Source organism: Alexandromys fortis, unplaced genomic scaffold (assembly GCF_014885135.2).
Source record: "Alexandromys fortis isolate MF-2015 unplaced genomic scaffold, M_Fortis_MF-2015_v1.1 scaffold_99, whole genome shotgun sequence".
In the NCBI taxonomy this organism is placed as follows: domain Eukaryota; kingdom Metazoa; phylum Chordata; class Mammalia; order Rodentia; family Cricetidae; genus Alexandromys; species Alexandromys fortis.
In genome coordinates, this window is record NW_026067982.1 from 3238612 (window position 1) to 3264554 (window position 25943).

A 25943-nucleotide genomic window follows, 5' to 3' on the forward strand; every position below is an offset into this window, starting at 1 on the left:
CCATTGTCTTCTTCAATTGTTCTCCAACTCAATTGGACTGGTGTTCACATTTTGGCTATATTTGCTGCCTGCGAATTCTGGGTTCCACATGTTTCTGCCACCTCCCAGTGTGGAGGTTACAGATACACATGACCATGATGGACACTTTTTTTCACATGGGGGCTGGGGACCCTGGTGCTCAGGCTTGTGCTTCAGGCACTTTACCAACGCGTAATCATTGTTCTATGACTGTGAAGAGACACTATGACCAAGGCAACTTTAATAAAAGAAAGCATTTCATTGGGGTCTTGCTTACAGTTTTAGAGGCTTAGTCTGTGTCTGTTGTCATCATGACAGGGAGCAGGGAGCATAGTAGTAGCTGGAGAAGTAGCTACATCTTGATCTGCAAGCAGAGAGGAGAGAGACAGAGAGAGAGAGAGAGAGAGAGAGAGAGAGAGAGAGAGAGAGAGAGAGAGAGAGAGAGAGAGATGGGTCTGGTATGGGCTTTGAGATTTCCAAAGTGACACACTTCCACATACAAGGCTACACCTACTCTAACAAAGACACACCTCCTAATTCTTCTAATCCTATCAAAGAGCTCCTCTCTCTGGTGTCTAAGCATTCAAATACACAAGCCTATGGGGACCATTCTTATTCAAACCACCACACCCACTGAACCGTCTCCTCTGCCCCAGAATCATGACTCCACATGTATCATAAGGTGAAAGGTGATAGGAACGAGATGACCAGGGCTCAGTGCTCCTCATGCCTCCTTACAGCCCCGAGCAAACCACTTTAAGTCCATAGGGGCTGAAGTTTCTTCACTTGCAAAATGAGCATGCTAGAAAAGACATTTCCTGTGATTTCTTCGAGCTCTGAAGTGTATGATTCAGAGTAAATGCAAATTAGCACGGTGTGAGCAAGACGATCTGTTCACTTAATCAGCAGCACCAAGTGCATCCTAGGAGCTAAGCCCTGTGGTGGGGCTATGAATGTAAAAGACAGGAACACTGAGTGCTACTTTCAAGAGGCTCACAAGGGCAAAGCAAGGCTGACTAACTAGCAGGGGTAATGCCCTATGCTTAATGTGGGTGGACTTGAGGCATGAGCTAGCTCAGCGCTTGGACAAAGCAGTACCCCAGGTTGTGATGGTGGTATGTGCAATAGGTCCTTAAAGACGACTAAGAGGTCATTAAAGGGAGAAGGGTAGAGAGCTCCTGCTGCTAGGGGAACAGCGTGATGAAGACTCAAGTATGGACGCATATGCCCTGCGCTTGATATCGGTTCCTTCAGGAGTGGAAAGGGAGTATGTTTGAGACTTGATTGTGAAGATCTTAGGATGTTATGCCAAAAGCTTGGACTCTATCAGAAAGGCACCAGGGAATCAAGAAGAATGGATGAAATGACCGACTTTCTTCTAGAAAGTTCATTCAGGTGGCACTGGTAAGTCTGACAAGAAGGAGGGTAGAAGGGAGAAGAAGCTCTTGAGAGACTTGCTTGGGTGGGTCATGGGAGAAATGCTAAAGAAGACATGATGTCTGGTTTTATGTCACCTTGACACAAGCTGATGTCATCTAAGAGGAGGAGACCAAAATTAAGAAAATGTCTCTATAAGATCAGGCTGTAGATAAGACAGTAGGGCATTTTCTTAATTAGTGATTGATGGAGAAAAGCCCAGCGCATTGTGGGTGGTGCCACCCCTCAGATGGTTCCTGAGTTCTATAAGAAAGCAGACTGAGCAAGTCAAGAGGGACAAGCCAGTAAGCAGCATCCCTCCATGGCCTCCACAGCATGTCCTGCCTCCATGTTCCTGCCCTGTTTGAGTTCCTGCCCTGACTTGCTTCAGTGATGAACAGTGATGGAGAAGTATAAGCCCAATAAACCTTTCCTCTCCAAGTTGCTTTGGCCAAGATGTTTCATCACAGGAATGGAAACCTGAAGACAGAAGTGGGCACCATGATAGTGGGGTGACAGACATGACCATGACTTTTAGGGGAGGATTGTAGAAGAACTTTGGGAGTTTGGGAAGGAAAAGACACTGGGTGTTGAGAGTCCAGGGTCCTGTCTGTAGGAGCCTGGAAGATAAGAACGTTGAGAGCAGTGCAGACAATGGAGGTCTGACTTGTGAGGGTTTAGAGGGAAGCGAAGACTTTACTGGGCCTTATGGGTGAAGAATCTGTGGTGTCTGGTCATCTGGGGCTGGCGAATCAGCTGTGATCAACAAGAGACCAGAAACACTAAAGTAAAACCTTTAATTACCTGAGACATTGGATGATGGGGCTGAAGGATCAGCTGTGATTAAGAAGAGAGCAGCATCATTGAAGTGAAGTCTTCTGGGATGTGTTTCCCCAGGGCCAGCACCTAGAAACTGTGTTCCCGAAGTGGCCAAGGTCGTGCCTACTTCTAGCAGCTGAACTTGGCAGTGTGAGAGTCACCCAGGTGGTACTGGTTTTGAAGGCAAGAAGGTGTCATGGAAAGCAGCTGAGGCTTGGCACTGTGAAGCAGGACCGGAGTCTCCGAAGAGAGCCCAGGAGAGGCTATTGGTGAAATGCAGTTACAGCAGAGGACCCAACAGTTTTGGAGATGCTGGTACCATGGGATGACCACCAAGTATAGCAGTAGGCCTGAGCCTAGAAGACAAGCCATGGTGCTGCAGAGAGCAGAGCCAGAGAAATGACCCCAGGTCCTTTGGAGGAGTCCAGCAGATAGTGAGTAGACCTCAGATATTGGACGTTGAGTTATTTATTGTTAGAGTTTGGTTTGTGGCTGTGCCTTGGCTCTTCTTTCTTGAAGTAAAAAAAAAAAAATTTAACTTCTTTTATATCTTATAGGAACCCATAGTTGAGAGACATATTTTGAAAGACTTTGGATTTTAAGAGACATTGGGCTGAGTGGTAGTGGCGCACGCCTTTAATCCCAGCACTCAGGAGACAGAGGCAGGCGATCTCTGTAAGTTCGAGGCCAGCCTCGTCTACAGAGTGAGTTCCAGGACAGGTCCCAAAGCCCTGTCTCCAAAAATCAAAAACAAAACAAACAACAATAACAAAGTGATTGGATATTTTTAAAAGACTTAATTTTTAAGTATTTTAATTCTTTTTTTTTCTTTTTTTTAATTTATTTATTTAATTATTAAAGATTTCTGTCTCTTCCCCACCGCCGTCTCCCCTTTCCCTCCCCCTCCCCCAATCAAGTCCCCCTCCCTCGTCAGCCCAAAAAGCAATCAGGGTTCTCTGCCCTGTGGGAAGTCCAAGGACCACCCACCTCCATCCAGGTCTAGTAAGGTGAGCATCCACGAAACTGCCTAGGCTCCCACGAAACCAATAGGTCCAGTAGAATCAAAAACCCGTTGCCATTGTTCTTGAGGTCTCAGTAGTCCTCCTTGTCCGCTATGTTCAGCGAGACCAGTTTTGACCCAGGCTTTTTCAGACCCAGGCCAGCTGGCCTTGGTGAGTTCCTGATAGAACATCCCCATTGTCTCAGTGTATGGGTGCACCCCTCGCGGTCCTGAGTTCCTTGCTTGTGCTCTCTCTCCTTCTGCTCCTGATTTGGACCTTGAGATTTCAGTCCGGTGCTCCAATGTGGGTCTCTGTCTCTGTCTCCTTTCATCGCCTGATGAAGGTTAATATTCAGGAGGATGCCTATATGATTTTCTTTGGGTTCTCCTTCTTATTTAGCTTCTCTAAGAACCAGAATTATAGGTTCAATGTCCTTTATTTATGGCTAGAAACCAAAGGATATGGGACTTTTAAGTTTGTAAAGTGCTTTGCATTGTAATGTCTTTATTAATGTGTGATCTTGAGGATGAACAAGAAAGGAAAGCTTATGGCTCAACCGTGAGGCGCTTTTGTGTCAAGTTGACTAGGGGGTCAGTGATGCTGGCTAGTTTTATGTCAACCTGTCACAAGCATAAGTCATCTGAGAGGAGGGACCCTCAATTAAGAAAATGCCTCCATAATGTTATGTGGTAAGCAAGTCTCAAGGGTATTTTCTTAATTAGCGTTTGATGTGGGAGGGCCTAGCACATGGTAGGAGGTGCTATCCCTGGGGTAGAGTCACAGGCCTTTAATCCCAGCTCTAGGGAAGTGGAGATAGGAAGGAATACGGCTGGGAGGAAAGTGTACACTAAGGCAGGAGGAGACAGGAGGGCATTGCATTCAGTCTGAGGACTTGTAGAGACAGGATCGTGCCTTTCGGTCTGAGGATTTCGTAGAGATAAGAACTAGAGGCTGGCTGCTCTGCTTCTCTGATCTTCCAGCTTTTGCCCTCTAATATCTGACTCCAGGTTTCCACTATTAAGACCAATCAGAATTCATGCTACATGTGTGTTTTCTTGACATATGAGAAAGTCCTTCTCTCCTCTGCATCTTCTGCACCTCCATTAGGAACCATCTGCCAATGCGGAAAACTGTTCTGAGCATGTGGCTGGCTTTCTATGACTCCCTTGTATATGTGTATGATGTCAAGTGTGTCTACGCAGTTGTAGGGAGTTCACAGGCATGGATTTGACAAGAAGCCATCTTCACACTGTAACCTGGCACTCCAGCATTGCCAACAGGCTTGCCTCTGGGGTGGAGTCCCAGAGGAGTAACAAACAGCAGAAAGATCAGAGTAAGTAGAATAATTCTGAGCTAGACGGCAGAAGCTAACCAGTGGGCACTTCTGCATGGAACAGACACAACTCAAATTCAAAATAACAGATGTTTTTCCTCCAAGGTAAACATGTCAGTGCTAATGATTTCAGTCCAGATGTTAATGAATTCAGTCACTTTTTCCACCGGGTTAAACACTAGGGCTTAGTAGTAGCCTTCAAATTCTGTCCTCTGTCTGAGTAGAGTTTCTTGTGTTCCTCTTACCTCTGTTGCAGTGATGAGGGCCCTGAGCTAGCAGGTAGGAACCCTGGATTTGGTCTTGGCTCAGCCCTAAAAAGAAAGAAATCAAGAAAAAAATCTTTTACGTATTCTAATCCTAATTCCCTGCTTCAGAAAATAGCTGGATGAAACAGCACGTCTCTCGGCTTCCTTCTATCCCTTAAAATATCTCTAGTTTCGCTCACTTAAAGATTCACAATGGTCTAATTGCTTACGTAGGCCACATTCAGGAAGTGGAGGAAGGGTCAGAGAGTGAGGAATAACACCCTTTCCAAGACACCATTAAAAAGTAATTTACGTTTCAAGACTTCCATTCTATCTTCTTGGAAAGCCTGAAAGAAATTTCTTCCTTTATCTGGTTGCCAGACAACCTTTCTATCCAGGCTTCATTTCCCTCTCTTAGAAAAGAAATAAAAACCTGGCTTCTGATACCTGCTTAAGAGAACAGACTGACGTCAGCTATCCCTCCCGGAGAATCTGAAACCTGACTGCCCATCTGCAGACTGACTGAAATGGCTAGGATTTAAGGAGCACATTCAAAGACAGCCGAAGACCCTAAAAATTGCTAATAGACCCTGGTGATTAGAAGAAGCTATTGGAGGAACAAACAATTAAATAGTGTATCATATCTAGTCGATCTGCATTTTGAAAACAAACAACAACATGTTTTCCTAAGTAGTCTTTCTTCTTCACCTTGGGCTTTTGAGTAAGAAGGGAAGATTATCTGTTTTTAATTCACGAGCAAATTGCATCCCCAAAAGGCGATTTTTCTTGTTAACTTCCAGAGCTGGGTGACAAGTTTAAACAGACTATTGGAGGATGCGTCCAGTGACCTCTGGTTCCCACCTCCTGATTCTCTAGAATCTAACTCAGCCTGCGGCCTCTGGGCAAAGGATCAGGGCTTTCACCAAATGGCACCCTGGGCCAGCACGGGGAAGGATGGAGAGGAAACCAGCAGGTGAGGCAGCACAGTACCAGGCAGGAGATCCAGGCTGGCTCTGGAAGGGAAAAGAGAATCTTATTCTTCTGGCTCAAGCCCTTGCCCAGCTCCCAAGAGGGCATTTGCTATGGGGAGCTAGTGCATCTCTGTCCAAGAAGGACTTGGCATGATATTTTAGAAGCAAAAAGAAATACCCTTAATATTTAGGATCTTAAATTAAGGCCCAGTCAAGTTATCAGTATGATTTTAGATTTTGCCTCCAGCATCACCCTGCCAGTTGTAGAACTAAAGATCATTTGTCATGGTAGAATCTAGGTGAGAAACAGATTTGTTTAATCTCAAAGGTAGTTAGCCGCACAAGAGCCTTTATTTCCCAAACCTCCCCCCCCCCCACTTCCCTCTCCACTGATTAGCCAGCTGTGTCAGACTATAAAGTGGAACTCCCATTTAGGGAATGAGACAAAATCACCACCTATGTCTGAGATAAAGGTCTGAGACCATTTTGGCCAAATGTCTTCACTAGCCTGCTTGGGTTCTGGCTTGGCTCCTCACTCTCATCTTTAAGCAAGCTTTACCTGTTAGATCACAAACAAAATATGGCCACACACACACTTGCTCTTGATACTCTCTACTTCATAACTATGTTTCTCAGCCAACCTTCTCATGGCTCTACCAATCACTGGAGTTCTCACTTAACACTTGTCTCAGAGATTGTCTTCTGCTTTTTCTGTGTTTCCAAAGCATATTACATTCTATAACATGGATGGTTTAGTTAGGGGTTGGGTCTTAAATATGTGGAAAAGGCTTGCATGCTAATGGCTTGATTACTAACCTGTTGCACTGTTGGGAAGTGGCAGAATCTTTAGACAGTAGAGCCTAGTAGAAGGAAGCTAGGTGATCTGGGGTGGGTCACTGAAGGGGATATACGACCATGGCTCCCATCACATCTTTCTCTTCCCAGCCACCATGAGGTATAAAGCTTTGACCACTATATTTTGTTTGCCTTAGGCCCAAAGTGACAGGTCCTAGTGATTATGACCTGAAACCTCTGAAACCGTGAGTCAAAGAAACCTTCCTCCTTTTAAATTGATTGTCTCGGGTATTTTGTTATAGTAAGGGAAAGCTACCATAGCCTCATCTTATTTTATAAGTGTGCCTTCTCTCCTCTCTCTCTCTCTCTCTCTCTCTCTCTCTCTCTCTCTCTCTCTCTCTTTCTCTCCCCCTCCCTCCCTCTCCCCCCACCATGAGTGTGTAGATGCAAAGGTCACAGAAAGTCCTGTGCATGTACCATGTGTTATCAGTGCTATCCCTAGAAGAAGATGACTTAGGGAACAGAGACAGATCAATGAAAGAGGGCGTTTGCTTTTATATAAACTCTTTTTGGGGTACTATCCAAAGTATTAATAGGGTTGTATTCATGAATTATGACAGCCTAACAAATGAAAAACATAAACCAAGCCTCAACAGACAGCACGAATCACGCTGTCATGGCACGCTTGCCTTCTGTCCCAACATCTCTGAAGCAGCCTATTCCAACTTTATTTAGACTGAAAAGGACTCAGCATACTTGAGGGCTTTCTCTGCATTCTCTTCTTTTCCTGCAGAAATATTGTTATCCCCAAAACTTTAATGAATAAATAAAAGACCTGAAAGTACAGCTCTCAATTGCCCTCCAGACCAAAGCCTTTGCTGTCACAGAGGCCTCTGGCCATCCGAAAGGAATGAAGTTGAATCAAGTAACAAGGGAGATCAATATCTTATTCATGTTAAACCTGCCCTGACACCCTCTATTATGTGATTCGTAGCACGGAGAATTGATCCGTTTCTCTGCTGGTAGAATACGGAGGCTCTAAAATTTTCATTTATATATATTAATATTTAGGATGAGAATTTTCACTTTTTGGAGAGCTATTTTCTCTGTGTGTATCACCAGTGAATTAATAGAGTCTCGGGGCCCCTCGTGTCGGAGCTTCACTTGTGCATACTAAGTAAACAATCCTGAAGATATAGTCCCGGGGTCAGGACAAGGATAATAATGGTCATTAATAACCATCACTCATTACATGATTCTTTCCCTGAGCTCTTCTGACCTACCTGTTCATAAATGCTTTTTAATGTACCGTGCAGAGACCTGTCCCTGTGTCCCCTCCCAGGCAGACACACACTTGGAGGGAGGTTAATTGCTGCTGTCTTCATGAGCTCTGACCTGTGTAGACGGTCCTGGATCACCACTTCCACCTCTAGGGGGGAAGCTAATGGTCACCCAGCAAGTCTGCTTGGGACAGAGAGAAGTGGAATCTAATTACTGGCTCTTGTGGTTGGACCCAGGAGTGAAGCTTTATGAATAGGAAGGGCCAAGTCTTCTCAGTCTGTGTGTTTACTGCCTTTTGCAAGCTATTGTTATTCTGAAAACCCTAAGGAAATTATACCTTAATTGTGACTTTAAAATGCTCCCTATTAACTTCCTCTGCTCCCTTATCTGGTTCTTATTGCTCTGAAACCTACTTGATCCAGATGCAATCAAATTACTCCCCCTGTTTCGTGCAAGAGAATTTAAGATTGTGCTGTTTAAGTAGCCTCCCAGTGTGAGTCCCTGTCTGTCCCCTTCTTGGTGGTTCTCTCTCTCCCCCATAGAGTCTCTACATACATAAGCATGTCATTCTCTTTCTAGACATTTTGGAGCAGATTTTCTCCTTTCTCCTTTTGGAAGATAGGATCAGACACAGATTCCTGCATCACTTTTTCTTGAGTTGGTGATTGAGTCAGTAGAAGAAAGAACAAGTGGGGTTGATGGTGAAAATTATAATTGTGGTTGGAACTTAAAGCAGTTGATATGACTTTACCCCTCTGGGCTGTGTGTGTTCCTATAAGGTCCATACACAGTTTTGCCAGCGGGTAAGTTAACTACTCTCTGCATCCCCTAGAAAACAGCCTTGTTCTGTTGCGAACACACAAGTGCATGCTGCAAGCTCTGCCCATATATGCATTCTCTCTATCTTGAAACTTTCAGACAGACATTTTTTTCCCCCTGTGAGGGGAAGAACTAATATTTAAAAGAGCCGTATCTGACAAATGATCAGGAAATTATTCTTAAAGAAAATGACTGCCAAAACAAATCAGCTTCCTAATGTGACATGAAATCTCCTCAAGCTGCATCTGAGAATATTAATAAATGAAGAGACGCTTCTGCCTACACACTGCTCAGCACCTTGGTCTCCCCCCCCCCCCCAAAAAAAAAAAACCCAACAACTGTCAGGCAGCAAAAAAAAAATCTGCAGCTTTGGACTCCGTTAGAGGTTAAAGCCTGCCATCTTGCGGTGACTCTCTTGAATTACACCAACGTTTTGTGATGTTCTTGAATTAGCTTTAACTGGCATGTACCCCCCCCCCCCCAAAGCATCTGAATTTGGGGTGTGCTTATGCTTTGAGAGGTACCAAGAACTCTGCAACTGAGAAACGCTCACCAGGATCTCTGTGCCGTATTGCCCTACAGTTACAAAGGAGACAGCGGATACTGGGCTGGTGCTCTATTGTAGTACCTCCCCTGGAACTTGACTGAAAAACAAGACTCTCTGGGATGGCAGAGACTACAGCCTCCTTCAGTTCTAAATACATGGGTATTTTCCCGAAGAGCCTCTTTGATGGGCAGAAAAACTTCGGTCTTGTTAGCCAAACCACCCTTTAAGGCTTCTGAAAGGATCATAGCAGGAGGTACAGTGGGGCCCCCAACTCCATTGAACGTTTGGAAATGAGAACTCAAAATTCCTGTTTTCTTGGGTTGGGAAGTTTTCCAAAAAGACTTGAGAATGACATAAAACGTCTTTAAGGGATGCCCTGTGCCTCATACTGTTGAAGGTTGGAGAACATCTAGAGAGATGTCTTCTTAAGTAGTACTGGTCGGAGTGTGGTGGTTTTCCCACATGCTGCTCCCCCACAGCATGCTGCAGAGTTGGGAAATAAAGGGAAAGGTGGTGGTGGTTCTGTGTTCAGTTTACCTGGATGTCAGAGTGGGGAAGGCAGGGAGGAGGAGAAGAGGAGGGATTAGGTTTCCTGAAACAGCCTCTGTAGAGAAGCTTGAGGGGGCTGAGGAGTAATTCACCTGTTTTTCAGAGGCAGCTGCAGATTTCAGTTTTTCATCGGGAAGTTGGATTGGTGGTGTGGGGGCAGCCTCTAAAGATGCCAACGCAGCAGGTATGTGTGCTCTGTCCGAAGGGGCACGCTGACATTCAGTGTGAGGATTTCTTCTCTTACTGGCGTCTGCTTTATGGTCTAGCTGGGAACAGAAATCACCTTGAAGGGAAATGTTCTCTATTCTTTAAAGAATGCTTGAGTAGCTCTCTTGGTTATGTAAATGTCAGCTGAGCAGGCCTCCCGGTCCCCAGAGAAGGATGGAACAGGACACACTGTACTTTGAGTTGCTGAGGAAAGGTTACCTCTCATCTGGGGGTGGGGTGGGGTGGGGTGGGGAGGAATGGGTGGTGCAGAGCCATGGGGAGGGCTATGTGCTCAACATAATTGCTTGGTCAAGAATGATGAACATTAAATTTAATTCTCCTTAGATTTACTTGACTCCTCTTTTTCGCTGGACCCCAGCCTTACCTTGCCGAAACACTCCCGTTTCTTGCCTGCTTCACTGGCTGCGTTTGGATCATCCACTTTGTAAGAGGAGATCTTATTGTTAGATAAGCCTGCTTCTCAGGTTGTGCCGCTAGCCGTCTTCTCCGAGGACATGGGATTGCTAAAGCATACTTTTCCAAAAGGTAAAATCAGACTCTTGCACAGATATAAAAGAGACACGTCAGAGAGGCTTTGTGACTTGCTAACTCAGGAAGAGGCCAGCAAGACTTGGAAAATGCAGGACGCCTGAAAATCTAAGACTACATTACATATAGGTGCTTGGGATTCTGCAGTGAACTTGATTATGGGTGCAGAATGGTTACCTTCCAAAGGAAAAATAAAAGATAGTACCTGGGATCATGATTGCTATCAAATATTTTTTATGGGAACAAAACTCATTCATAGTGATTGTCTCAGTTACTTTTCTATTGCTGTGAAGAGATACCATAACCAAGGCAACTTTTTTTTTACTTTTTTTTGTGCTTACTTCATTTATTTTTCTTTTTTTTTAAAAAATATTTATTTATTTATTATGTATACAATATTCTGTCTATGTGTATGCCTGCAGGCCAGAAGAGGGCACTAGACCCCATTACAGATGGTTGTGAGCCACCATGTAGTTGCTGGGAATTGAACTCAGGACCTTTGGAAGAGCAGGCAATGCTCTTAACCTCTGAGCCATCTCTCCAGCCCCAAACCAAGGCAACTTACAAAAGGAAATGTTAATGGGGTTCCCAGTTCTAGGGGATTACACTCCATGGTCATCATAGCGGAAAGCAGGGCGGCAAGCAAGCAGACACGCCACTGGAGGAGTGCCTAAAAGCTTACATCCGAGTCTTGAAGTTGGAGGTAGAAAGAGCTAATTTGGAATGGCCCGGGCATTAGGGTGAGTCTTCCCACCTCAAAGATCTGGATTAAAGCTGTGCCTTCCCACCTTAAAGATCCAAATTAGAAGAGGGTCTTCCCACTTCAGATGATTAAGCAAAAGTCTTCCAACAGGTATGCCCAGCCTTTTTTTGAGTTTTAGTTAATTCCACATGTGGTCAATTTGAGAACCGAGAACAGCCATTGCAACCTTCTGGGAAATGAGAATGTTTTTGCTCCCTGCTTGTAAAGCTGAAGTAGGTGTTAACCCCTTCCTACTGTTATCTTTTAGAGAAGGGGCAGGGGGAGGGGGGATTTTTAGTTTCTGTCCTTGATCTAGAACCTTCTACACAAATGGAGTAAGGCTTCCCACCCGCGCTTGGGTGGCTATGGAACACACCTTCTGGATGCTCTCTGATGCTTTCCACAATTGCTGCTTCTGTCCCCCTGGCCTTGATGTCTGTAGTCCTCTGTGTCTAAGGCATTTGCCCTGTGTCCTTTTAACTCCTCCCCCTCTGTGTACCTACCTCCTTTCAGAAAGAGGAACATCTCACGTCCCAGCAGCTCTTGACTGTTCTCCCAAGTTTAGCACCAAATAGTTCTTCTGTGTGGCCTCTTTTTTCTCTTTCCAGTTTCCCAGCTTGAACCCAGAGACCATTCAGTCAGTGAGCAGATGAAAACAACTGCCAAAGAAGCGAGGATGGGCAGTAATCCCAACCCTTGCTCATTGCTCAGTAGCAAGATCAGTTTCTGCCTGGAGGAAAGTTTGTGGGGAATGTTCTCACATAGAAGCCCCACTGCCAGAAACTCTCATCGTTTGTCCGTTCTTCATTCCATTTTCCTGTCATGGAGGCACCATTTATGTGATCCCTATGTGGGCCAACATCATCTCAGTGGGAACGTATTTACTTTGTTGGAAGGGCGAGTGGAGGTCAGGTTGTTCGGCCTGCACATTGACAGGGGCACCAGGGAAAATGTGTTCTGTTAAGTCTGGAGTTCCCTCCGTTGTAAATGTTGACACACTGGATAATAAATTGTATTGAAAAGAGAAAAGCAAGTGAGGGGGGTAAAAGTATAGAAACAGAAGAATAGATTAGAGGATGGAATTAAGATCAAATTAGACTAGAATTTCTCACCTTCCTGTTTGCTTGAGGTACCAACTAAATGCCACAGCAATGGGGTCTGCAGATTGCATCTGAGTGAAATTCTGCAGCATTGCATCTGTATGCATTGAATTGGCAACCATGTGTCCTGCAACTTCCTTGGATCAACTCCAAGTCCCATTGTAGGTCCTGAAGGCTGGTGGGGGAGGGGGTAGGTCACAGCTGCCTTAGCCCAGGAAACCCTCTGTCCTGACCTTATCTGTCCAGAGTTGTGCCCCTACGCACATCCCTGGGGAGGGATGATAACCCTGGTTACACACGCAGACTGCTATTTGTGAGTGCATCACTAGTATTAGAAGATTGAAGGAGTTTCGGCAACTGGGGTGGCACATATCTCCAGAGAGAGAGAGAGAGAGAGAGAGAGAGAGAGAGAGAGAGAGAGATCTGCAAATAGAACAGCTTTTAGAAGTTTCTTTCCCTTTATTTTCAATCAGAACTGCCTAAAACCATTCTCTAGCTTAGATGCCCTTGGATTTTGGTGTAATACTTCAAATATGAGAATACCTCAGCAACTGTCTGTAGTTCTCTTGAATGAAAAAATAGCGCTCTTTTGTTAGGGTCTCTCTAGGAATGTGGTGAACTCATTTCCTGGGGATTTCCTTCCTCCTTCTCTAGGCTGTGCTTCTTTTGTTTGCATTTGTTGAGAATCTTTCAAATATTGAGTGGAGGGAACTGGAGAGATGGCTCAGGAGTTGAGAGCCCTGGCTACTCTTGCAGAGGACTCAGGTTCGGTTCCCAGAACCCGCATGGCAGGTCATAATTATCTGTAACTAGTTCTAAGGAATATGGCACCTCTTCTGATCTCTGTGGGCAACCAGGCACATACATGCCAAACACACATATGCCTAAAATTAAAATAAATAATATTTTTAAATAAAAAATAAGATGTTGTTCATATATAAAGCTCATCTTTTCCAGTGTTCATTAAGTGGTTTTTAGTATAGTCTCAAATTTGTGCAATCACCACTATGGTCTAATTTCAGAGCGTTTTTGCCACCCCTAAAATAAACTCTGTGCCCATGAACAGTCATTCCTATTTCTGTCTTCCCCAAACTACCACCCTACTTTTGTCTCCACGTTTGCTTACTCTAGATTTTTACATAAATGGACCAATAACACTGTGAGACACTTTGTGTTTGGCTTCTTTCACTTAATATAATGTTCTCAAGGTTCCATGCCTGTATCAGCATGTGACTCCTTCGTTGATAACAGCATTGTATGTACAAACCACCCTTTATTTATCCAGTCATTACTTGGTGATCATTTTGGCTATTACAAACATATTGCTTTGAGCATTCAGGCACACATTTTGTACGGACATACATTTTCAGTTCTCTTGAATATTTACCTAGAAGTGTATTTCATGGGTTCTATGGTAACCCTCTATTTGACATCTTCAGGAATTGCCAGCCTATTTTTAACAAATCAATTGAACAATTTTACACTCTTATCAGCAATGTATGTCAGTTTCCATACATCCTCTCCAACACTTGTTATTTTTCACATGTTTTAATTATAACTATGCTGGTAGATGTGAATATGTACCTGGTTTTCTGGATCTACAGGCTCTGTGTTTGTAGTCAATCAACCGTGGCTCAAAGAATATTGTGCGAGGACTCAGACCCAGGGACTGCTGCATACTGGGCAAGCACCCCAACACTAAATCACACCCCCTTCTCAAAATGCGCCTGTGGGCTGGGGGTGCACCTTAGTGATAGAGTGCTTACCTAACATGGAAAAATCGCCATGGATAATTCTCTTCAACACACACACACACACACACACACAGGCACACACACACACTCACACATACGCACATACACAATTACTAAGTATATACCATTTTTTTCTTGTCCTGTTCCCTTAATAAAACAATATGACAACGACATCACATTTACAATATATTAGGTTGGAAACAAACTGAAATGGTATAGAGTGTATAGGAAGAGGCTGTCTGTAAATACTGCACCATTTTATTGAAGGGACTCGAGCCGTCAAGCATTCTTGCAAGGATCGTTGAACCAAATCCTGGCAGATACAAGGAAGATGATATGTCTATTTCTCACGATAAGAAACGTTAATGTGACATAGCTTCTCAAGACTTTTTAAGGAAACAGAATAACATTATTACAAATATTACCTAGTAGATCCTAGAGCATTTTGTTGTGCATGGATAAAACTCTGTACGCTAGGTCCTCTTTAGAGACTGGGTTTTCTATTTTGTGGGCCTCTGGGTGAGGCCAGTCCAGACACCCCCATAGGAGTGGAATCATGTGGCCTTTGTCCTTCTGTGACAGTCTTGCTTTGCCGTAACAACATCTTTAATATTTGTCTCTATTATGTCATGTGACAAGACTTCCTTCCTTTGTCCTCCTTCCGGTTCCTACTGTGGGTTCTGGGGTTTGAACTCAAGTTCTTGTGCTTGCAAGCATGAGTTTTAACAACTAAAGCATCTCTCCAGCCTGCTGTGGGAGAAAACTCTTGTACACTGTACAGATTTGTCACTCGTATTGGTTTAATAAAATGCTGATTGACCAGTAGCCAGGCAGGAAGTATAGGCGGGGCTACCAGACTAGGAGAATTCTGGAAGAGAAAAGGCAGAGAGGCAGTCACCAGTGAGATGCAGAGGAAGCAAGATGAGAATGCCTTACTGAGAAAAGGTGCCAAACCCTGTGGTTAAACATAGATAAAAAATTATGGGTTAATTTAAGTTGTACGAGCTAGTTAATAAAAAGCCTGAGCTAGTAGACCAAACAGTTTATGATTAATATAAGCTTCTGTGTGTTTCTTTTGGACTGAAAGGCTGTGGGACCGGGTGGTACAGAAACTTCTGTCTACACCAGCCCTAGGTTTTTGCTTTTGATTTCTTATCTAATCTATTAGTTATTCAAGTATCTGTTACTTTAGTTTACACTCATTTGTCAATTCCCTAGATTTCCTTCAGTCCTTAAATTCTAGTTTCATTTCTCTGTGTTTGGGAAGTGCACATGGTATGATTTCAAGCTTCTTAAGTTTAGGACTTGTTTTGTGGCCTGACATGATTTATTCTGGGCAGCTTTCTGTGTGTTTTTTAAAATATGGCCATTTTGCTGTTGTTGGGTGGAAAGTGTATCTGCTAACAAGATATGGGTGGTATGTGGTGTTGTTTAGTTTGCTTATTAATTTCTGTCAGAATGTTTCATATATTTTCGAGAGTCGGATATTAGATTATTTTGTTTAGAAGTCAGTTTCTTTCTTATCTGCCAATGTTTGCTTCATACATGTGTGGATACTCCGAAGTTTGGTACACATACATTTGTAGTTGCCATATGTTCCTGAGGAAAGATTTTTTTATATAATTTTATAAGGTTCTTTGTATTTTTTGCTTAAAGTCTATTTTGTTGCATATAAGCCTGGCCACTCCTATTCCTTATTGGTTGCCATTTGCATGAAATCTCTTTTTCCCTATCTTTGCTTTCAGGTTATGAAATCTATAGTGAATTGGTCAGTGAGGTGGCTCAGCAGATAAAGGAGCTCGCCACCTATGTTTGGCCTCTGTGACTCATACTATTTTTGGTTGGTGGTTTATTATTTCACTGCTTTGAATATACTATCAAACTCCATTCTAGTCTACTAGGCTTCTGTTGAGAAATCCACCAATAATCTTTTTTGTTGTTGTTGTTTACTTGTATTTTTTTTTTTTTTTTTTTTTTTTTTTTTGCCTTTCACCCCCTCTGAGACAGGGTTTCTCTGTGTAACAGTCCTGGCTGTCCTGGAACTCACTTTGTTGACCAGGCTGTCCTTGAACTCACACACAGAGATCCACCTGTCTTTGTCTCCCGAGTGCAGGGGTTAAAGGCATGTGCTACCACCACCTGGCAAAAAAATTCACCAATAATCTTAAAGGGGTTCTCTTACACATGACAAATTCCTTTTTCTTTTTGTTTTCATTTTTTTTCTCTGACTTTTGACAATTGGATTTGTGTCTCAATGTGATTTCCTTGCATTGATTCCAGGTCATTAGGTTTCTTGATTTTAGTGTCCGTTTCCTTCCCTGACTTAGGAGCTTTTCTTCCACTGTTCTTTTGTAAACTTCCTACCGATGCTGCTTCTCCTTCGGAGACTCCCATAGACCATGTGCTGGTGAGTGTGGTGGTGTGCCCGGAGGCCACACTGGCTTTCTTTCCTATTCTTATTTTGATCCTTTGGTTCCTCTGATGTGACTTACCATCACGTTTCCCATGCTTCAACACCCCTATTGTCAAAACCCTTCTTTGAAAACTTTTCATCTCTTGTGTTTTTCAGCTCCAGACTTTTTTGTTTTTATATCTAGCTTGTCATTTTTGTTCTGTTCACTCATTCTTTTCTTGACTTTATAAAGAATCTTACGGCAGCAATTTTCAATTCTTAGGTAACCAGCTTCTATTCCTTTCTTTTGGCTTTTTTTTTTTTTTTGTATGGTGATGGGTAGCAGAGCCTGGGGTGCTTGTGATGAATTGAGGATTGTTTGCCTCACAGGTGTGAAGCTGCAAGACAGATAACATGACTTCTGTATGTTCTCACAGTTTGGTAAAGGTCACGTGATACAAAGTATCACATGATGAGACTGAGATAGCAAGGTAGATCATACCTATTTTATTCTTATAAAGCCACCAATTCAGTCACAGGGATTCCATTCCCATGACTTCATCTAATTCTAATTACTTCTCAGATCTTCACCTGAATTTCATTAGCATGTAAATTTGATCATTAAAATTTTACATATGATCTTTGGGGAAACACTTTAAAGTAGTGGTAGTAATCAGCTTCTGGATATATGTGTGTGTGTGTATATATATATATGTGTGTGTATATATACTCATTTATATGTATATGTATATATATATTCATTTTTAAAATTTGACCACAATTCCTTGTTTCTTCATATGTGTTGTAGTGATGTATTTGGAAAAAAGCAGTTCTCTCCAATAGTTTTGACAGAGCGGCTTTGTCCAGGGGAAGTACCTTATCTATAAGTTTGGTTTGAGATAATAGAGACTTCCAAATCCTCGTGGAAGGAGCATACCTTCTTTGTATAATTTCTCTAGTGGCTTCCTTTTGAGAGGCTTATAATCTCCTGCTCTCTCCGGCATCTCTCTCTAGCGCTGTGTCTTCATTCTCTGGTTGCAGAATAACATGCCACCCCACTCTTTGTCCTCAAGAGCCACCAGATATTCAGTGCATCCTGCCTCCAATCAGTGTCCCTTTTCATGTTAGACAGACTCTGGTCCTTTAAGTAGCACTCTGAGAATTCAGAGTACAGGACACATGTTCTGATCTCCTTGTCTCCCCAAGGAAAGGATCTGTGCTTTGACGGGATTTTCTATCACTCTGAGCCATGACGGCCGCAGCAAACAGTACTGCTCCTTTCTCTTTCTCAGTAGCTCTAGAGGATCTGATGCACACTCATTCCATGAGTACTCTGACTGGGGAGAGATAGAAACACGCGTTTCTCATGGCTCTCCCAAACTCTGGACTGCTGGATTCATACTGCCCCTTTCTTCCCCTTAGGACGTAGATCACCAGCTGGGGCATGGTGTGGGTTCTGAGCTTGGGGGTGAAGCTGACTCAGGAAGGGAAAGTATCTTTCCCTCCATGTCAGTGCAGCTGCTCTCTGCTTCGTGCTCACTCGGGTCCTGAAACTTTTCAATTGGATCCTGAAATTCCCATAAGTGTATCTGGGTTTCCATGCAATGCATAATTTTCATCTTATGTTTCTGTTGGACTTCTTCCTAAGTATCTTAGTCACACACTGATGCATGGAGATGATATAGTTTCTTAATTTCAATTTTGGATTGCTCATTGCTCGTATATATAAATATAATCTTTTGTATATTGAACTTATATTTTATAACTGGAACTTGCTTATTAATTATGATAGTTTTATTGTATGCTCCTTGTGATTTTTATGTTTGAGATGATGTTAGCAGTGCATGGATATTGTTTTAATTCTTTCTGCATCTTGACAGTGACTTTTATTAGGGGATTGTTTTTATAACTAGCCTTCTCCAGCCAGCCTTGTCCCTCCCAATTCTTGTTCCTATTGCTACTTCTGGTTTTCTCAGAACTGCTACCCTTCCCTGGGATCACACAGAGCAGCAAACAGTTAAACTTATAAACTTACTTACACCATGGACTCCATGATTAGTGGCCACCCCACAGCAGGGAGTGCCTTCCTAGTCAGTTTTGTTTTCCTGGGCACCAGTCCCTGGACAACCTCCTGGACCTCAACTCTCTGTCCATGTTGGCGTTATGAACTGACCTGTGTTCTCCCCCAAATTTTTAGATGAAAGCCTTAACCTCCAATAAGGTTATATTCAGAAGCTGAACTTTTAGGAGTTATTTAAGGTTAAGTGAAGCCATGAGGGTGGAATCCTAAATTTTACAAAGAGGAAGAAGGAGAGAAATTTCTTTCTCTGAATGAGCACATGGCTGGAAAAAAAAAAAAAGTAAATAAATTGGAATGAGAGGGGCCACCTGGAGCCTAGCCCTGCTATCCCGGCTCTTGCATTTTCTAGGCTCCAAAAGTATGAGCAAGCACATTTCTGTTGTCTGAACGAGCCAATCTGTGGTGTTTTTAAGGACAACTGAGGTAATTAATACAGCGATTACAGCGATGCTCACACTTCTCCCTTCACTTTTCTTTAGGATACTCTCAACTTCTTCTTCTTCTTCTTCTTCTTCTTCTTCTTCTTCTTCTTCTTCTTCTTCTTCTTCTTCTTCTTCTTCTTCTTTCTCTTCCTCTTCCTCTTCTTCCTCCTCCTCCTTCTCCTCCTCCTCCTCCTCCTCCTCCGTTGTGTGTATGTGTGTGTGTGTGTGTGTGTGTTTCTCTGTGTAGCCTAGGCTGTCCTGGAACTCACTCTTGTAGACCAGGTTGTCCTCAAACTCAGAGATCCACCTGTCTCTGCCTCCAGAGCACTGCAATTAAAGGTGTGCACCACCACTGCTCTGCTTAGCTCTGCTTCTCAATAATGGCTTACTTGGATCTTATGACTAAGCCTTTACTACAGTCTTATCCTTGATTCATACCCCATTCAGTTTCTATACCTACAAAATGGAAACAAAGTCAGATTTGACCTCACAGGTTTGTTATGGGATGCAAATGAGTTCAACTGTGAAGCTGGTAACAGAGTCTTGTCGGGTCACCATAGATGTGTCTGCTAAAGAGAACACCACTTGCACAGCTGTGTCTTTAAGCAGCCGACAGTCTCCCTTTTAGGCTGGAAGTTTCTGCATGGGGAAGGGTCTGGGCCTTTTTAAATCTATTTCTGTGTTTTTAAAAATGACTTGTTACATGGCATCCATTTTTATAAAATATATTTTATGCACTTTTTAGGCCCAGTTAGGGAGTGACTCCTCAGGCTATAGAACAAAAAATTATTATAAAGTATTTTGTCAGTTTCTCTGAGGGAAATTTTTCTCAGAGTCACCTGGGAGAATATGCATGAAATATAGCCATAAGTTAAATTTCAGTAGCTTAAAAGTGTTTCATTTATTTGGTATTTTTTGACTGAGAATTTTGTTATATATCACAGGTCAACTTTGAATTCAGAATCCTCCTGCCTCAGTCTCCTCAATGCTGAGATTACTGCCACATTCAACTGAGACACTATAATTTAGAAACACTAATTTAGAATAGAAAGGTAAGAATTGGCTGAGTGTGATGGGGTTGTACACCCATAATCCTAGGAGGTTGAGGATGGACGATCACTGCAAGTTTAAGACAAGTCTGTTTTACATAGTGAATTCCAGGCCATCCTGGGATACATAGGAAGACACTGTGTCCACAAAGCAAAACAAAAGAGACAAAAAAATAATATAAATGCCATTTTTTGTGGAGAAGAGGAGTTTCTAATAAGTTAAATTAATAACCAAACAAATGAGACAAAAGTCAAGCAGAAATGTTTCTGGTGGTCAGGATGTGGGCCGGGTGTTCCAGGTTCTTATTCCAGAGGTTGAAGTGAGGGCTCACACAGATTTGTCAAATAGGAAAGGAACTTTATTTGGAATGGAGCAATAGCAGAGATTAAAGAGAGACCTGCTGTCAAGGTTGGTAGTGGACCACCTGACCCAAGAGCCACAGATTGCGGCCTGGAGTCTCTTTTTATGGTGTCTAAAGAAAAGAAGGCTGGCTAGTAAGATAAGTTGGGTGGGTCTCTATTTTGAGTGATAGTCAAGCCATATATTAATTTTCCTTACTGTTCATGCCTCTTACCATAATGCCATTGACTTTAGACAGACGCATGCTCAGTTATGCATAGGTGTAAGATGGTAATAGGGGATCAGCCCTAAAAATCTCACTTGAAGAATGCAGTTTTTTTTAAATGTTCATGCACCCAAACTCAGCTCTGGCCAGATAAGCATTTCTAATCTTTGTAACCAGATACATCGGGAATATGTTTGAATAAAAATTATCTAAATTTGATGTTCTTAGGGCCAGAGAAACTTACACTGGTATTCAGAGAGAGAGGTATACATGTTGCCTGGTGAAGCAGAATCTGAGGGGTTCTGAGGTTGCAGGGAGCATTGTTTGGAGAGAGCTGTGTACATAATGCCATTCTGCTAAGGTCCTTCTCCACTGCTACAATCCTATGATGCTCCTCTAAGGTAAAGGGGCTAGGCTGCCGAGTGCATTATTAGAACTGAGGGGGATGTTCACCCAAAGCAACTAGTGTCCCAGCCTGCTAAACTATTCCCCATGCTTGCCTGCTGTAGAAAGGCTACACAAGTCCTTGGAAAACCTTTTCTTAAATGGGTAAGACACTAAGTATTTTAGGCTTTGTTGGAGCTATTCAACTTTCTAATAAAGGGGGAGGGGAGAGCTGGCATAGATAATAAATGAGCAAGTGGGTGTGGCTGTGTGCCAATAAAGCTTTATTTACTGTGGGGATCTTAAAATTTGCAGGATGCAGGAGGTCATGGGAAGAAGCTGAGACATGGAACCATGTAGCAGGGTCAGACCAGCAAAGGCCATTAGTGAAGGTGCAAACCCATTAGTTGAAGTGGAGACCCAGAATACTGGAGGTGCCAGAACCATGAAACATCAGCCAAAGACAGTAGTAGTGCTATCAAAGGCAGTGGTAGGTATAGAGTGGAGCTGGCCCAAGCCTGTGAGACAAGCTGTGTGTGCTGCCGAGGGCAGAGCTGGAGACAAAGGGTCAACCCAAAGCCCTTCCAAACCCCACAGTAGTATCCCATGAGAAACTCCTATGCATTACCAAGTTCATCTGCCACCTTTAGATGCAGCCTTGGTGTGCGTTAGACTGCAGCCTTTGTGGGCTGACCCTGATAATACTGTTCCCAGAAGTCTTTGTGTCGAGTATGTTTGTCTCTTACTAATCACAGCTGATTTTTTGGCTTCAACTGACCAACAACCACATTCTTAATCTAAAATATTTCATACAAGACCCAATAGAGTCTCCACCTCTGACACTTGCCAGGCTCCATTGCCTGCGTTTCTATCTGCAGATCAACCCATCAAACTCTGAGCACTCAATGGCTTTTCCAGTCCGAAGTCCCAACACTCTTACAGCTTAACAGAGTGGCAAAGTCTTTTTTCCAACTGCATTCTATGGAATGTTCCTGTGGACCTTCATAGGCCGTAGCAGAGAATAATGAGTTTTAGCCCTAATGAGTCAGTTCTGGTACGTTAATTTCTTAACCACAGGAGCCTTCAGTGTGATTGTGAAGTTGGCTGAGTCACTGAAGAAATATACCTTCAGCCCGTTGTATAATTATCTCAGGAATTATAAAGGCAATAAATGCATGGTTGTTTTTATGAATACATTAAAGCAGGGATGTATAATTGGCACTTTAATGATCTACTGGCAGTAAATTAGACATTAATGTGATTACAAAATGATAATTACTTTTGGCTAATAATTTGCATCACCTTTCAGTAGCCCCTTCCCACTATCTTGTGGTCACCTATGAGAAAGGGAATCAAATGGAGGCTGGATGGAAGTTACTGGAAAGAGCGAGTTAATTACCCAAACGAGTGGTTGATCTTTATGCTCTCATACAGTGAGTCTTTGGGGTTTAATAACAGCGGTAATAGACTATATATTTTTTCCTGCATGATGCACAAATGATGTATAAACTTTTGTAATGTAATTACCACCCTTAAATTACTTCACTTTTGATAGCTGGTAGCTGCTCAGGAGATGAGATTGCTCTTCATAATTCTCATTAGTTTAAGAAGGAAATCTTGCCTCGGAAGAAAGGTAAAGACGGAGAAGCAGCGTATATACGGTCGCTGTATATCCAGTCCAGGCATGCTCAACCATCATCTCCATGAGTTGTTTTATTATTTTTTGATGTGTATCCTCATATGTGTTTGTCTCTGTGGGGATGTGCATATGTGTGCCGGTGCACATGTGTGGTCAGAAGAGGATGGGAGATCCCCTGGAACTGGAGTTGCAGGTGGTTGTGAGGTTCCTGATGTGGGTGCTAGGAACCAAACCCCAGTTCTCAAAAGAGTAACAGCCGCTCTTCAACAGTGAGCCATCTCTCTTTAGCCCCCCACACAATTAACACCTAACCTTACATCTGTGTTTATGAAAACTGTTTAAGAAGAAAATTCCAAACATAAATCTACACCATTTTAAGGGAAAGGATTTTTTTGGGGGGGGGGGTTTCACATCTTGAACTCAAGACTTTGCACATGCTTTACACAAATCCCCGAGACTCAACCAAAAAGTTAATGTCACCTTTCTATATTTGATGGGACATTTGAGCTGTTTGCCTTAGGTTGAAAATGCTGATAAAAGTCGATAGTCTTACACTGTTTTGATTAAGTAGTCATACTTATTGATAAGCAAACTGTTGAGATTGGTAACCGAGATGGTGCACCATTGGCTGGTAGCGTCCCCTCACCCTCTCTGCGGCTGTATATACTGTCCGTATTGAATTTTACCACACGCCTCCTGCTCATTCCTGAAATTGAATAATAAGATTAAGCACCCGCTAGTAATGAGAGCAGACACTGTATTGATGGATTCTCAATTGCTCAGCTCTGCTTTTGATTTTTCTTTCCTATGCAGTGCAATCTCTAAACAGGCCTTTCTGAATTTTAATATCTAGCCCCAGAAGCTGTGCTGTGAGACAGTGCAAAGCACAGGCAGAGTGAGACATGAGGTTTGAGGCCACTTCACAGGAGCCACAAATCGTGGACTTGAGAAGCAAAAGCAATGCATCGTGGTGCCAGGGGGATGGTGAGGTGGTGACTCTGGGTACAATCAGGGTCACTTACACCTGGAAGTCTGGCTGCTGGTTCTCAGAGTCAATGCTTAAAAGTTCTTTGTGTTCCTAAGTTCTTGGTTATAGACTGAATAGCCATGACTCCAAAGATTCAAGCAGCCTGCATTCACTTACTCATTTGTGCTATCAATAAATATCTTCTTAAATATCTATGAGTTTAGAGAGTTTGTTATCTCCTGGGCATATTTGAAGTTGACACAGCAGACATAGTCTCCACCTTTGTGTGGAATAAACAAGAAAAAAGATAGCCCCATGCTGTTTTTTTTTTCTTCTGGAAGCAAACTCATTCAGATGAAGTCTGTTAGTTTTTCTCTCTTCCTTCCTCTTTACCCACTCCTCTTTTCTCTTTTCCCACAGGGTTCCAAATGTTATTTTCATTGTGATACATGGTTGATAACATTTGGTTTATTAGATGATGCTCTTTGGGGAAGAGGATATAAAGTCCCGGGGACCAGCCATACATCTGTTGGAGCTCATTTCTCTACGATAGTTTTCAGGTTCCCTGAATGTATTAAAAATCCCCGAGAAGGGCCATTAATGTTTAAGAATGTACTTTGTTCATTCTTCCTTCTCTTTTCTTCACTGTGTATGGACAGACATGTGTGGGAGGATGCGCTCACCTGTGTGTGTGTGCACAGAGACCAGTGTTCCACTCAGGATATTTTTCCTATTGTTTTCACAGTATCTGGAGTTCACTGTTCCAGTGAGCCTGGTGGGCCAGCAACCTCTGGGATCTGCTCTTTCCCTCATAGCCCTGGAGCTGCAGGGTGTGCTCTGCTCCTAGTTATTGAGAGTGTCGGAGATCTACACTCGGGTCCTCACCCCTGCCCAGCAGGTACTCTACCCACTGATCCCTCTCCACAGCTCTTTACTTCATTTTTTATTATGGAAGATTCCAGTGAATGAGTATGGGTTACTATCGTGGGCCAGATGATTTCTATAGATACTATATAATGTCTCACAGACACTTTGAAGATGGTACTTATTCTCTTTTGGAGAAATGGAGGCTGAGCAAGAGTTCAGTTCTTGTCTAGAGTTTCACAACTACATATGACAGAGCTGGGATTTGAACTTAAGACTACAAAATGACAAAGCGCCTTTGCTGTTGTTGGAGGCTGCTTATTTGTCCTGGCTGCCCAGAACCCTGAAATAATCATACAGAAACTGTATTAATTAAATCACTGCTTGGCCCATTAGCTCCAGCTTCTTAATGGCTAGCTCTTATATCTTAATTCAACCCATTTCTAGTAATCTGTGTATTGCCACGTAGCTGTGGCTTACTGGGTAAAGTTCTGGTGACTGTCTCTGTCAGGGCTACATGGCTTCTCTTTTACTCCACATCTTTCTCCCAGCATTTAGTTTAGTTTCTCCTGTCTAGTTCTACTCTATGCTATCAGGCCAAGCCAGTTTCTTTATTAATTAAGCAATCGTATTCACAGCATACAAAGGGGACTCCCACATCACTTTGCCCTCTTCATTCATCTCTAGAGTCCTTAGGTGCCTTTTCTAATGCTCTTACCATCTGTAACTCATCTGGACTCCTCTGCCTTCTTCAAGCAGGGATGCAGGCAGTGAACGTTCCTCACCTACAAGGCAGGCTTTCACTACCCTTTTGTTTACGTTAGTTTAGTATCAAAAATACTAATATTCTAATACGCTCACACTGACTTGGTTCCAGTCATAGTACAAGAGTTGGCCATGGCTTTCAACCAATTAAAAAAAAAAAAAGGACATTTTATTTCTTATTTTTTTTTTCTGGGCAAATGAGGGAGATAACCTTGTCATTAAAGTATATCAAGAGCATGAAGTCTCTATAGATTCTATTTTCATATGGGATTAATAGACAGCTTCTGCAGATGGAGAAAACAAGATATGAAGGCATAGTTCAACTAATTTTGATTCACCCCGGAGCTGGTGATTAGGAAGAGTAATAAAGGCCACCTTGCTAGGCTCATCACACGAAGCCAATCTTCTGACAAAGGCGATTGCTCTGGTTGGGTGGGTGGCTTTGAAATCACCATCACCTAGAATTTCTTAGATGGTGGCCACAGGGCCCTGGTAAATAAATATCACTAGCTGCACATTTTAGTTTAGGAACCTTATTTGCTTACCATGAAAAGGGAGGTTTTTGCTTGACTTTGAAGTCTGCTCAGCAAGAAAAATTGTATTTCTTAACTGAATAAAGCATTTCACTCCTGATACATTACCTTTGGTAGCTTTTCTGCCTCTTTGCCA